Consider the following 12,388-nt stretch of genomic DNA (forward strand, 5'->3'; position numbering starts at 1 on the left):
TGACACCCATTGCATATAGCGCAGATGAAGCTCCTAAGCCAGCGCTGTATGCAAAGACTGTCAGGCCACAGTAAAAAAGGCGTATCAGCAGTTAAGAGGTTACAGTGGCCGAGGCCACAAAATGTGCTGTCTGTTTTATATACAAGGGGGGAGATTTATGAAAGGGTGTAAAAATACACCTGGTGTAAACTTCCCCCAGCAACCAATCACAGCTCCTATTATATTTTACAAGAGCTGAAAGCTGAGCTGTGATTGGTTGCTGCGGGCAGTTTACACCAGGTGTATATTTACACCCTTTTATACATCTCCCCCAAGGTATGTATCTGTAAGGGGCAAAAAGCTAGGAGCAAGGATGCCAGCACTGGTGATAAAGGGACTGTTGTCTACTGAGGGGTCTTTTTAAGGAAAACTTACAGTATAGAATCACTAGTAAAACAACTGACAGGCATAAATAGTAGTATGCACATATATAACAGTGGTGCCTCTGATTAGCCATGAGCAAAGCAGATTCATTTTGCTTTGTATGATGCAAAACTGATCTGCTCTTATATCCCTCAGGCTGCCCGCTCCATACAGAGGGAGTATACCGCCCGTATCCATGTTATGGCTGTATCAATGTCTTTTACTCATTTTTCCAGGTGATTCCTGAGTAGTATCCTCCCTCTGCACGAAGCGAAGCGGGCAGCCTGAGGGATATGAGAGCAGATCAGTTTTGCATCGTACAAAGCAAATCGAATCTGCTTTGCTCATCGCTAATAATGATAGTTTATTTGCCATACATATGCAGCTGCACATTCTAGACCTTGGAGAATAGTTAATTTAAAGTGGTATTCCCATGTCAACTGACTTAGTTATACTTGTAGGACTCAAAATAAGTATTTTTGCCAATATATTTAGCAAACTTCCCTCCTTCTTCTGATATGTTGCCTTTTTCCTCCCATTGTTTACAGCTCATTATCTAGGTTACAGACCACCACTCTGCTCTAAAAGCAATAGTTAGGCTGAAGTACTGTGTATATATAGCTATAACAGTGATGGGCAACCTTTTTGAGCTTGGTGTGTCAGTTTTCGGAAAAAAACGAGTATAACTCGGTTGGTGTGTCACTGCGCGAAAAAACACCATAATTTAGCGATATTTATAGTTTAAATTACTATTATTATTAATAATAATTATTACTACTATTATTATAATTACTGTGTGAAGTAAAGTAAAAACCACAAACACATACACTACCCTACCTGACCCTTCCACATACACTACCCGACTTGACCCCCATCCCTCCCCATACACTACCCCACCTGACCCTTCCACATACACTACCCCACCTTACCCTCATTCCTCCCCATACACTACCCCACCTGACCCTTCCACAAACACTTCCCCACCAGACCCTTCCACATACACTACCCCACCTGACCCTCATTCCTCCCCATACACTACCCTACCTGACCCTTCCACATACACATTACCCAACCTGACCCCATCCCTTCCCACACACACACACAATTCCCAACCTGACTCCATTCCCCTCGCTCCATCCCTACACACACACACACACACACACACACATACACACACAATACCCCACCTGACCCATCCCTCCCTACACACGCTTACAATTCTTCTGCGGTCCAGAATGCGGGCTGTGGCACCAGGAGACTACGCTGGAGGCAGGAACAAGACTGGACTGGAGGCAGGTGCAGGAGCAAGACGGGGCTGAAGCGCGGCACCTCTGTCACCGGTCGTACGCAGCTACTGTGCCGGGTGACGTCACAGTAGCTGCGTCTGGGCGGTACATGGGGTTAGGCCGCGGGGCTGTCCAGCAGTTTGCATGCGGCCGCATCCTTTTCTGCATTCGACTGCGTGTCAGCGACTATGGCTACGCGTGTCATAGGTTCGCCATCACGGAGCTATAATGTAGATGTATAGCATTATTGTGTGTGTGTGTGTGTGTGTTTGTAAAAAATATATATGTACTGTATAATTATATATACACCAGTCAGACCATTGCTTTTAGAGCAGAGTGGTGGGCTGTAACCAAGACGAATTGTCAACAAGAGGTGAAAATAGTAGCCATATCAGGAGAAAGAGGGAAGTTTGCTAAATTAATATATTTGTATGCAAAAGAGGAGTCCGTGGAGCCTCATTGAAGAGTCTCAAAACACAGGACTAGCCAGATATCCCTCCGGGAAGGACCCAGCCAAGTGGCAGCTCCTGTTAGGAAACCACCAAATCCACCATATTAAGTGGCCCTATAAGTCAGTGTAATGACAAGGGATAAACCAAGGCTAGGTAACCATCCACAGACAGCTGTTTCGGGGTGTTGCCCCTCATCAGTGTGGAGCAGGATTCTGGCTCGGTGGGAGCAATGCCTAGTAGAGCCATAAGAGAAACAGATTGCTGAACTCAGGGAGAACAGCCAAATGACAACACTGCCGGCTGCTAATGAAAGCGCTCAATGCAGTGAAGTCCTAGGTGCATTGCCCCCTGGGAAACATGAGTATGCAAAAGAGGAGTCCGTGGAGCCTCATTGAAGAGTCTCAAAACACAGGACTAGCCAGATATCCCTCCGGGAAGGACCCAGCCAAGTGGCAGCTCCTGTTAGGAAACCACCAAATCCACCATATTAAGTGGCCCTATAAGTCAGCGTAATGACAAGGGATAAACCAAGGCTAGGTAACCATCCACAGACAGCTGTTTCGGGGTGTTGCCCCTCATCAGTGTGGAGCAGGATTCTGGCTAGGTGGGAGCAATGCCTATTAATATATTTACAAAAATATTTAACTTGACTAGTTCTAAAAGTATACTGTAACTATTAGTTGAGATGGAAATACACGTTTAAGTGAAGTTACAATCTGTGTCAATAGCTCCACAGTGCCATCCAAATTTAATTTTGTTTCTGGTTTACTTTATTGGCATGGAAGTTAATTTAAACTGACAGTATGTATTATGCGTGGAGAAATACCAGAATGCCAATACTGTTGTTCTCCCACTATAGGTTTTATATCCTATATAAAGTCAGCATATTTAAAGGGGGTACTTCAGTCATTTATGTTTTTATTTTGCCCCCCCCCCCCCCCATACATTGCTGCTCTTGCTTAAAAAAATAACAAACATTCTGGGGGAGATTTATCAAACTGGTGTAAAGTAGAATTGTCTCAGTTGCCCCTAGAAACCAATCAGATTTCACTTTACATTTTCCACGGAATCTGAGGAATGAAAAGTGAAATTTGATTGTTTGAATTCAAAATCAACAGTTTTTTTTGTCATGAAAACAAGCAGTTTTGCTATATACTTGCTTTATTTATTTCTTACGTTTCTATGTTTAAATCGGCATTGTACATATGACCAAACTGTGGTCCTTGCTTTCTCCTTGCCAACATTTGTTGTTTTTGGGGTTCAGAAAAAAAGACCAAACACAGGAATCCCCAGTCCTTTGTGCGCTCACGCAAGGAAAGACACCTGTTCATCTTGTAGGTTGTATATCAACTGAGGACAATTAACTTAGGCTAATTATACTGTTAACTTTTGCTAATTCTATTACCATCTATGCAGATTACCAGGAGACAATGCTCTTTGTTATGCGACAATTCAGACAGTATAATGTCACTGTGTGGTTAGAGGTTTTGCTGCTGTGTGATAGGAGAGCTGACCACACAATGCGAGCACCCCCAGGATTCTCTGCTGCCGAATATGGACTGGCAGCATCTGTACACATGCACAGTGAACTGAGACACCTAGTGGCCATATGTATAACGCAACAGTACCTCTTTAACAGTAGCAGACTTATTTAGCGAAGTTCCATGGAAAATAGTTATATAAAGAATAATAGAATGTGTATTAACAGAGCTTAAGTTCAGATTTTCTAGTACTAACTACTGTGTTTTTTTTTCCCTTCATTTTTACAGGCCCCAGAACTGACAAGTGACCCTAAAAATGAAACCCTTTGCCAAAACTGCTGTCAGCAAGCGGACAGTGATACTGTTTACAGCTTATGACCTTTTCATGAATCCTGCACCAATTTCCTAACCTTGCGATGACTGTTATCAGAAATTCTTCAAGCTCAAGTAAAGTTCCTTCCAGGATAATTTGTGCACCTCCTCCACCCAACCCCCCCTCCATTGCTCAAGTATGCAAAAATGTCTGCACAAGATGAGAACATAGATGGAAGGCTGTCATCTTCTCGTGGGCACTGTCTTGTTATGCAGTGATGTTTGTCAACTGATCCCTAGCTGCCATGCATCAAATCCCCGTCCCACCAGCTGTAGCCCTCTCAATCACGCTCCTTATTTCTAGGGGAGGATCGCATATTTTAAATCATTATGTCATGTTCTTTTTTTCTTTTTTTTTTTTCCCCCTTCATTTTCCTAGCAATCCGTAAGAGAAATATTCTGATAGTATTCATGTAAGCTAACAGTCAATCTACTGCCTCTCCGTTATGCCAAAAAGGCAGAATTTTCCATGGAAGACTCTTTACATAACACTTTCATTTCCGTTTGAAACTTTTTTTTTTTTTTTTTTTTTTTTGATGATGATGATGCAATTCAGGGATAAATATGTTGCTGACACGGTACTACTTCCTGTCACCCAAATGTATACTGCTGTATTTTACTAATATATCCAGAACAGTGGAGTTTCTACAAGTTGTTCCTGATTCTGTGTTTTTAGTGGGTTTTTTTTGTTTGTTTTTTTTAAGCTTCTTATCACCAAATTACCAGAATGGGTTTTAACCTAGGAGATCTGACACATAGCAGTGTATCGGCAATGCTGCGTATGCGTGTGTACCAAAACAACCAGGATTACTGTACACGGGGTGTTTTTACCTAGCATTGCACTATATGGGTCTTCCATCACTTTAGCTTTCAATAGTATATTCTGCGTTCGGAAAGAATAAGATAACGTCCCGCCCTTCCTGCGTCTCTGTAGGAAAAGAGGGAATTCAGGTTACACTATTATCCAGAAAGCACAGTGGTGCTGAAAGACCCTTCCATATAAATCTAGGATATGTCTGATCTTTTACTTTTGTATTGGTTTTTTGTTTTTAAATTGTTTTTTTTTTGTTACTCGAACATCAATGGTACCTTATTGCAACCTGGTATATCAAGTACAGACACAAGTGATCTATCTATATATATTCATGCTGTACTTGATTGATATATGAAGACTTTTTTCCTTTGCATTATGGCATTATGACTATAAATATATAAATATATTTTGTTATGTACAGAGATGAATCATTATGCATGAGTGTTAGGAAGCAGAAGCAAACTAGCTTTTTTTTTTTTCTTCTTTTTTCTTTTTTTTTTTTTCCTCTTTTCCCTCCTTCACAGAAAGGATAAGCGCATGCGTCCCTACGGCGTGGCCAATAAAACATTTAGAGACGTGAACTAATTTTACCCCACTACTGAATTTGTAACATATGTTATCATATCTTCCAGACCTGGCAATTTGTTTGTTCTTTTTATTAAAATTGTGTGGTGGAAGACTTATGGGAATCTTTGTACTGTAATATTTGTGGTCCTTTGATTTTCTGTACCACTCATTGTCAGTCGATACAACAATGCATGTGGCTGAAAGTAGCACTCTTGACCATGTTTGCCCGATGCACCTGCGCTTGTACTATAAATGTAGACTACATTACCTAGTCCTCGCAGATAACTGACCAGCACCCGGTGCTCATAGTTCACTGGGGCGACAAAGATGGCACCTACACAGTATATGACACTAGATGTATAAGAACCTGTGATTTTGTTACATTGGCAGTGGCTCTGTTTACAAGATATTTACCCTCATTTTCTTGTCTTTTTAGCGCACAGCATCATAGCTGCTTAAGACACGTCGCCTAACTGTGAATAAGGATATGAAGGCTATTAATGTATCTAATGTATTTACTGAACACATTTTATGACCTGCTCTTGTGATCTTCGATATGTCTGATGTTACATCTACGTGTACTGATCCATTCTTATTCCAAACACAGGAAAACAGTGGAGGAGAATTCCCATATTAGTCAAAAATAAATTTTATATATCCCTTCCTATACGAACGTATGTAACTTGATTGCATTTCTTGGGTTTTTCGTTGTCTAAGTTCATGAAACAGCTTGGTAGAGGTTTATTTAAAACTTGTAAAGAGGAACAGTGGAGCCATTGTCTGTGTCAGGCAATCAGATTGCTTCTTTCATTAAAGCTGGAATCTGATTGGTTCCCATGGGCAACTGCTCCACTGTTCGTTTGCACAAGTTTCGATGAATCCTTCCATGTCCACTAAGACAGGGTGCTCATCTCTACACTAAAACGTGGTGCTTGGGTCCATTGGTTAAGGACATTGGTGAAAGTCCAAGATTCTGGACCTTTTTATGAATGTGAATCTCTGACATGTATGAATGGACTTGTTGCCATAGTTTCTGTTCAAGGAGACGTACCGGAGGAAAATGAAAAAGCTATTTAGTGTACATTAAAAAGCTATTAGAAAACTATTTTTAAAGCTTATTTCTAAGCTTGGAATATGATTGAAGTTACGGAGTCAGAGCCTTACAAGTGGAAACCTTACTTATTAGCTGTAGTTTTCATCATTAAAGGGGTTATACAGGCTTATAACCCCTTGTCCTCAGTTTGGGTGCGGGTTTTTCTTCTCAGTACCATTGAAATGAATGGAGCTGAATTGTAATACTAAACACATCCTGAGGACAGGGGTGGTGCTGTTGAAAGTAGATGTTTTTTTTTTTTCTCTGATCCTGGATAACCCCTTTAAGACCTTGGGTGAATGCAAATTACAAAACACATTGACGTTATTACATATTTTGTTTGGAGGTGGTGATCCATCGAGAACCATACACCAAACAGTTCCAAAGTGAACATGTCGTCAGAAACTCTTTTTTAGTTTATCTAGGACTTTCAACAGTCATATCCCAGCATATACAGTGAACCTTTTTTTGGGATGAATACCCAAAACTGCATTGAAAAATGGTCTTCTCTGAGGGTGGTCTTAAAGTGACTCTGTACCCACAATGTGACCACACCAAACCACTTGTACCTTCGGATAGCTGCTTTGAATCCAAGATCTGTCCTGGGGTCCGTTCAGCAGGTGATGCAGTTGTTGTCCTAAAAAACAACTTTTAAACTTGCAGCCCTGTGTCAGATTGGCGTGGTCTAGAGTACCCATGCCCAAGGATTGCGACGCCCCTCCGTATCTCCTCCCTTCCCTCCATCATTAGGAATGCCCCTAGAACAATTTCTCCTATTCATCACTTGTGTGAACACTGCACATGTGCTTTATCGTTAGGGAACCTGTGCAGTGTTCAGACAGGTGATGAATGGGAGGGAAGGGAGGAGGGACAGAGGGGTGTCGCAAGCCTAGGGAACACACACTCTAGGCCACGCCAATTTGAGACAGGGCTGCAAGTTTAAAAGTTGTTTTTTTTTAGGACAATAAATGCATCACCTGCCGAACGGACCCCTGGACAGATCTTGGATTAAAAGCAGCTATCTGACCAGCGGTTTGGGAGTGGCAGATTGTGGGCACAGAATCTGTAGTTATGCTTTAAAATATAATCCTGAAATGTTTATAAATAATCCTGAAGTTTTTAATTTGACCAGTAAGCTTAAAACAAAGTAGGAGGAAACTGCTGGAAAATGAGCCGTACTGAATTACAGCGAAAGGTTACCCTAGTATATCGATAAGTTTAAAAACAGCTATTGCTTATTGGCCTTTTGGCTAAGATTAAGTGTAGTATCTGTTCTTATCAGTTTAGTATCTTATACGTCCCCTACCTGGGGACCATATATTAAATGGATATTTAGAACAGGGAAATGGAAAAGGTGCTTGCTTTGTCCTCTTTAGGCATTGACCTGGTATTGCAGTGCCTCCAGGTAAGGATGGTGCGAACTTGTCCGAACCCGAACGCTCTGCATCAGATACCCGCTGTCTGGCCGCTCCGTGCAGCGGGTGGATACAGCGGGAGGACTGCCTGGAAAACTGGGATACAGCCTATGGCTATGGCTGTATCCCAGTTTTCCAGGCGGTCCTCCCGCTGTATCCACCCTCTCCACGGAGCGGGCAGACAGCGGGAATCATTGCCGTGAGTTCGGGTTTGTACGAACCCGAACCTCGGCAGGTTTGGACCATCCGTACTTCCAGGTTTAGTGCCCTGTAGAGTTCTTCACAGGTCAAATAGTATGCTGAAAAACATGTCTCATACAAAGAATAGGGTCTGGAGATGTTCATTGTGTTTGTCTATGGGGCTTGCTGTAAAGCATGTCAGTAAATGCTGTTAAAAACAGCTCAGGCAAGATGGCTGCCCTATAATAATGTGCTAAAATAAATAGTACATTATTATTGAACAGAAAATAAGTTAAAAAAAAAAAAACTAAGACAAAAAAATTGGCATAGTATATGGTGCATCAGGGAATCTGTCGTGGAGGTTACCTTTATCAAGTTCCCATTGGCATCATTTTGTGAATCCATAGAGTTTTATTAAAAAAATATATATATTTTACTAAAACCTTTTATTTATATAATGCATTTAAATGTGTCATATGAAAACCTTAGAACAAACCAATATTCACCTTTCAAACAGTTCTCGCATAGAAGATACGTTAATGTCTCTTAGTTTTAGCCCCAGTGGTGGGAGTGAAAACTACAAGATTTCAGGATTTATTTATAATGTAGATATTAAAATGGAAAATTAGGAAAATCTCACCATAAATTCTTACAAAATAATGTTTAACCTAAAAACACTATTTAACAAACATTTTCCGATAACGCATTTTCCTTAACCAGGTTTTCCAGGCTAAGAAGATCCTCAGGATAAGCCCCCTATAGGTGACACCCCCATGAAGTACCATAATGCACAGTGAATGGGACTGGAAGCAGTGGGCTCTGTTAACTGTGTAGTGGTGGTACCGTGCTACTGCAGTCCATCTCCCATTCACTTGAATGGAATCTTAGCTGCAGTAACAACCACTACACAGCATTCCATGGGCCGATCAATAATGTAAACGAGCGCCGATCTGCTAGATCCCGGCGGTCCCGGCCTGTGATCGGCTGAGCGGTCTGACAGTGCAGTTAGGCGGCACCAAAGCTGCTGCGCGTGGGACCGGGATAAAGACGGAGCGGAGGAGAAGCCCTGCTATGTAATGTATGCTGCTTAAATTGTCGGTCGTCCGCCGTGCATCGCTATTCCACACAGCGATGTGCGGTGGGTGACCGATTTTAGGTTTGGGCCTAAATAAATGATCAGCCGATGACGCGATCATCAGCTGATCGCTTTCTCTATTCCACCGAGCAATTATCGCTCCATGGAATAGGCCCCTCAACCAACCCAACAGCATCTACCTAAGTTCACTGTTTAGTGTGGACGCAGAACAACCGATAAGCAGTGAGTGATTGATGGCCTATCTTGAGGATAGACTATTTTACTTGTTTGTGCTACTGGCGCTTAGAATTCTATAGTCTGGCACGAACAGGCAAGAGTAGATCTTTGACTTCCTGTTTTGGAGACTGTTTTTTTTTTTTAGATTTCTCTTAGCATTTGAAGTGATTAAGAGGATCCTTCTCAACAGCAACAAGGATATTTAGAGGACTAAGGGTACTATTACACAAAAATATTTATCGGCCGTATTAGGTCCGATTACCTGCCAATAATCGTCAAGTGTAGGGATGGTCCGAACCGAGTTCGGTTCAGGTTCATACGAACCCTCGGTAATGATTCCCAGGACCATAGGCTGTATCCCAGTTTTCCAGGCGTTACTCCTGCTGTATCCGCCCGCTCCACGGAGCGAGCAGACAGCGGGAATCTGCTGCCGAGCGTTCGGGTTCATATGAACTCGAACCTCGGCAGGTTCGGACCATCCCTAATCAAGTGTAATAGGTCATGTTTTAAATCAATGATCAGCCAACATGCATGAGCGGTGGCAGCAGACTGCCACTATCTCCTATGGACTACGCGGGCAGCCCCCGCAAGCTTGCTCGCTCCTAACATCGTGCCGTGTAATAGGGCTCTTAGGCCTCATTCACTCTGCAGTCTTCTTTCAGTCTTTAAATCGGTATCTCTATTCATCGAACATCAAACATGGTGTAACGTGAAACTGGCTCAGTTGCCCCTAGCAACCAATCAGAGTCTACCTTTCATTTTCCAAGGAGACTGTGAGGAATCTGGTCGCTAGGGGCAACTGAGCCAGTTTCACTTTATACAATGTTTGATAAATCTCCCCTATCTGCAAAAGTCAAATAACCTTTAAAATAGAAGCAGAAGTGCTGATAAATGAGTTCTGCCAATGACAGTGATAGTCTCAGACTTGTTAATCCAATGTTATCATGTTTACAAGAGTCAATATGCTCTGCGTTAGCACGGTTGTCACTTTCGACACCTCAAATGCAGCACGCTCAGCAGCTACAAGATAATGTGGTTAGCTGCTCTCCTTTCCTCTATTTCCAGGTTGTCTACATCCCATGTGTGGGAGTTTGTAAAGGGCAAGGGAGGAGATTTGGTCAGATTTGTCAGTATTTACAATATGTGAAATGTAATAGTTTTGCATCAGTGCAATGTAGCATAATACGTTCCAGTACACAATGGATTACGCACATATACATTTGGCTTCATCCAAGTCGCTGCAGCTTTAAAGCTGTATTCTGCATCGGAATAGAAGCGAATGTGTTCAGCGTCAGGAAGCTGCTTGTCATGTTTGCTGCTCATGGAATTTTATTTTTAGTGGTGCTGTAATGGGGGCAATGAAACAGTCTTTACTAGAATCCATATATACACAAGCAAGTACTGTGCGGGGGCTTCAGCAGTCCCTTCAATATGGGGGACTGCCGCATGCTGGCCTCAAGATTTAAAGGCGTACTATGGCCAAGCAACCCTTAATGGTTATATCAAATACTTTTCTGCTCGATCTGCTTATTAGCTTTGTAAATCCGGTCTTAAAAGCTGCGTTATTGAACAAATGACTGCACAATAAACAACACACAAGCCACCTTTATTGGAAGCAAAAGTTGAGATTAAAGGGGTAGTGCGGTCCTTCACATTTATTCGCTAAATAACACACATTACAAAGTTATACAACTTTTTAATGTGTGTTATTTAAGTGAATGGCCCCCTTCCCAGTGTTCTACCCCCCACCCCCGGAAGTGTGGTGCATTATACTCACCGAATTACTGTCGACCCCGGCCACCATCTTGGGACAATGACGTAATCTTCAGGAGGCCGGCCAGACCGCTCCAGCCGTCCCTCATATAGGCGCCCCCCACCCCTCCAGCGCGTCATCAGCTGCTCAGCCGCGATTGACTGAGCATAACTATGACGCACCAGAGGGGGGACAGATAGAGCGAGCGGGCCGGCAGACCTCCTGAAGATTACGTCATTGCCCCAAGATGGCGGCCGGGGTCGACAGTAATTCAGTGAGTATAATGCACCACACTTCCGGGGGTGGGAGGAAACACTGGGAAGGGGGCCATTCACTTACATAACACACATTACAAAGTTGTTTAACTTTTGTAATGTGTGTTATTTAGTAAATAAATGTGTAGCACCGCACTACCCCTTTAATTCTTAACTGGACCAAAAAAGGTTTCACAATTACAAAGTTATAAACAGTTCGCCAACATTTTACAGGTTTCTGCATTCATTTTAGTGGCTTAAGAAAAAAAAAATTACAAGGACCTCGCCAATGTATAATAAGAGTGAGGAGAGGGCAAAGTAATTTTATTCCGTACAAGGAATACATTGATGCCAGAGGAACTGTAACTTGTAATGACCCCTATTCATCAGCGCTCGCATTTGTACTGGGTTTAATAGGTCCCTTCTGTGCTTCAGAGACCACCAGTTAACTAGTATTGATTGGCCTGGCTTTGATCTGGTGATCCCGCTAACAGATATGGGATTCATTAACAGTGGGAAAAGGAAGATCATCTGAGATGGCTGCTAGATGGATTCATTAACATGGAACAACAGTGAATTCTGTTAATATACACAATTCTAAAAGCTCTTGAGATGTTATATAGTCCCTTTTACATGTGCTTATGTCATTGTGTGTGTGTATATGTGATGTGCGTGTATGTATGTATATATATATATATATATATATATATATATATATATATACACACACCAAATGAAAAATTAATGGCTTTGTTTCTCTAGTGTTAAATGACAATGGCCAAAATCTATTGTTTGTCTCCTGTCGAAAACTTGTATGTAGCTTCTTAACATTTCTCCCCATCCTCCAAACCTATTACTTTATAAACGAATATAGGAAAGTTCTTACATTTTTTGCCATTTTATGTCTTTGATAAACAAGTGTGTGTGTGTGTGTGTATATATATATATATATATATATATATATATATATATATATATATGTGTGTATGTATGTATATATATACATA

At 41.9% G+C, this 12,388-nt stretch overlaps 1 protein-coding gene and 1 non-coding gene across 3 annotated transcripts in view; both read left to right on the plus strand.

Moving 5' to 3' along the window:
- FOXO3 (forkhead box O3) overlaps positions 1–7,094 on the plus strand; it is a 76,418-nt gene extending 69,324 nt beyond the window's left edge. Inside the window, exons 3-4 of one of the 2 annotated variants that reach the window (XR_011363622.1) lie at positions 3,910–4,068; positions 5,811–7,094. The gene's annotated coding sequence lies outside the window, so the exon portion shown is untranslated. Of the gene's footprint in view, positions 1–3,909; positions 5,497–5,810 lie in introns of those variants that run through there. The other variant, XM_069974808.1, reaches the window with a different exon arrangement.
- A 603-nt stretch (positions 7,095–7,697) lies between these two features.
- On the plus strand, positions 7,698–7,892 carry LOC138796148 (U2 spliceosomal RNA). Its single transcript, XR_011363754.1, has one exon. It is a non-coding gene; the product is annotated as a U2 spliceosomal RNA (small nuclear RNA).
- The last annotated feature ends 4,496 nt before the right edge of the window (positions 7,893–12,388 follow it).

Source organism: Dendropsophus ebraccatus, chromosome 6 (genome assembly GCF_027789765.1).
Source record: "Dendropsophus ebraccatus isolate aDenEbr1 chromosome 6, aDenEbr1.pat, whole genome shotgun sequence".
In the NCBI taxonomy this organism is placed as follows: Eukaryota; Metazoa; Chordata; class Amphibia; order Anura; family Hylidae; genus Dendropsophus; species Dendropsophus ebraccatus.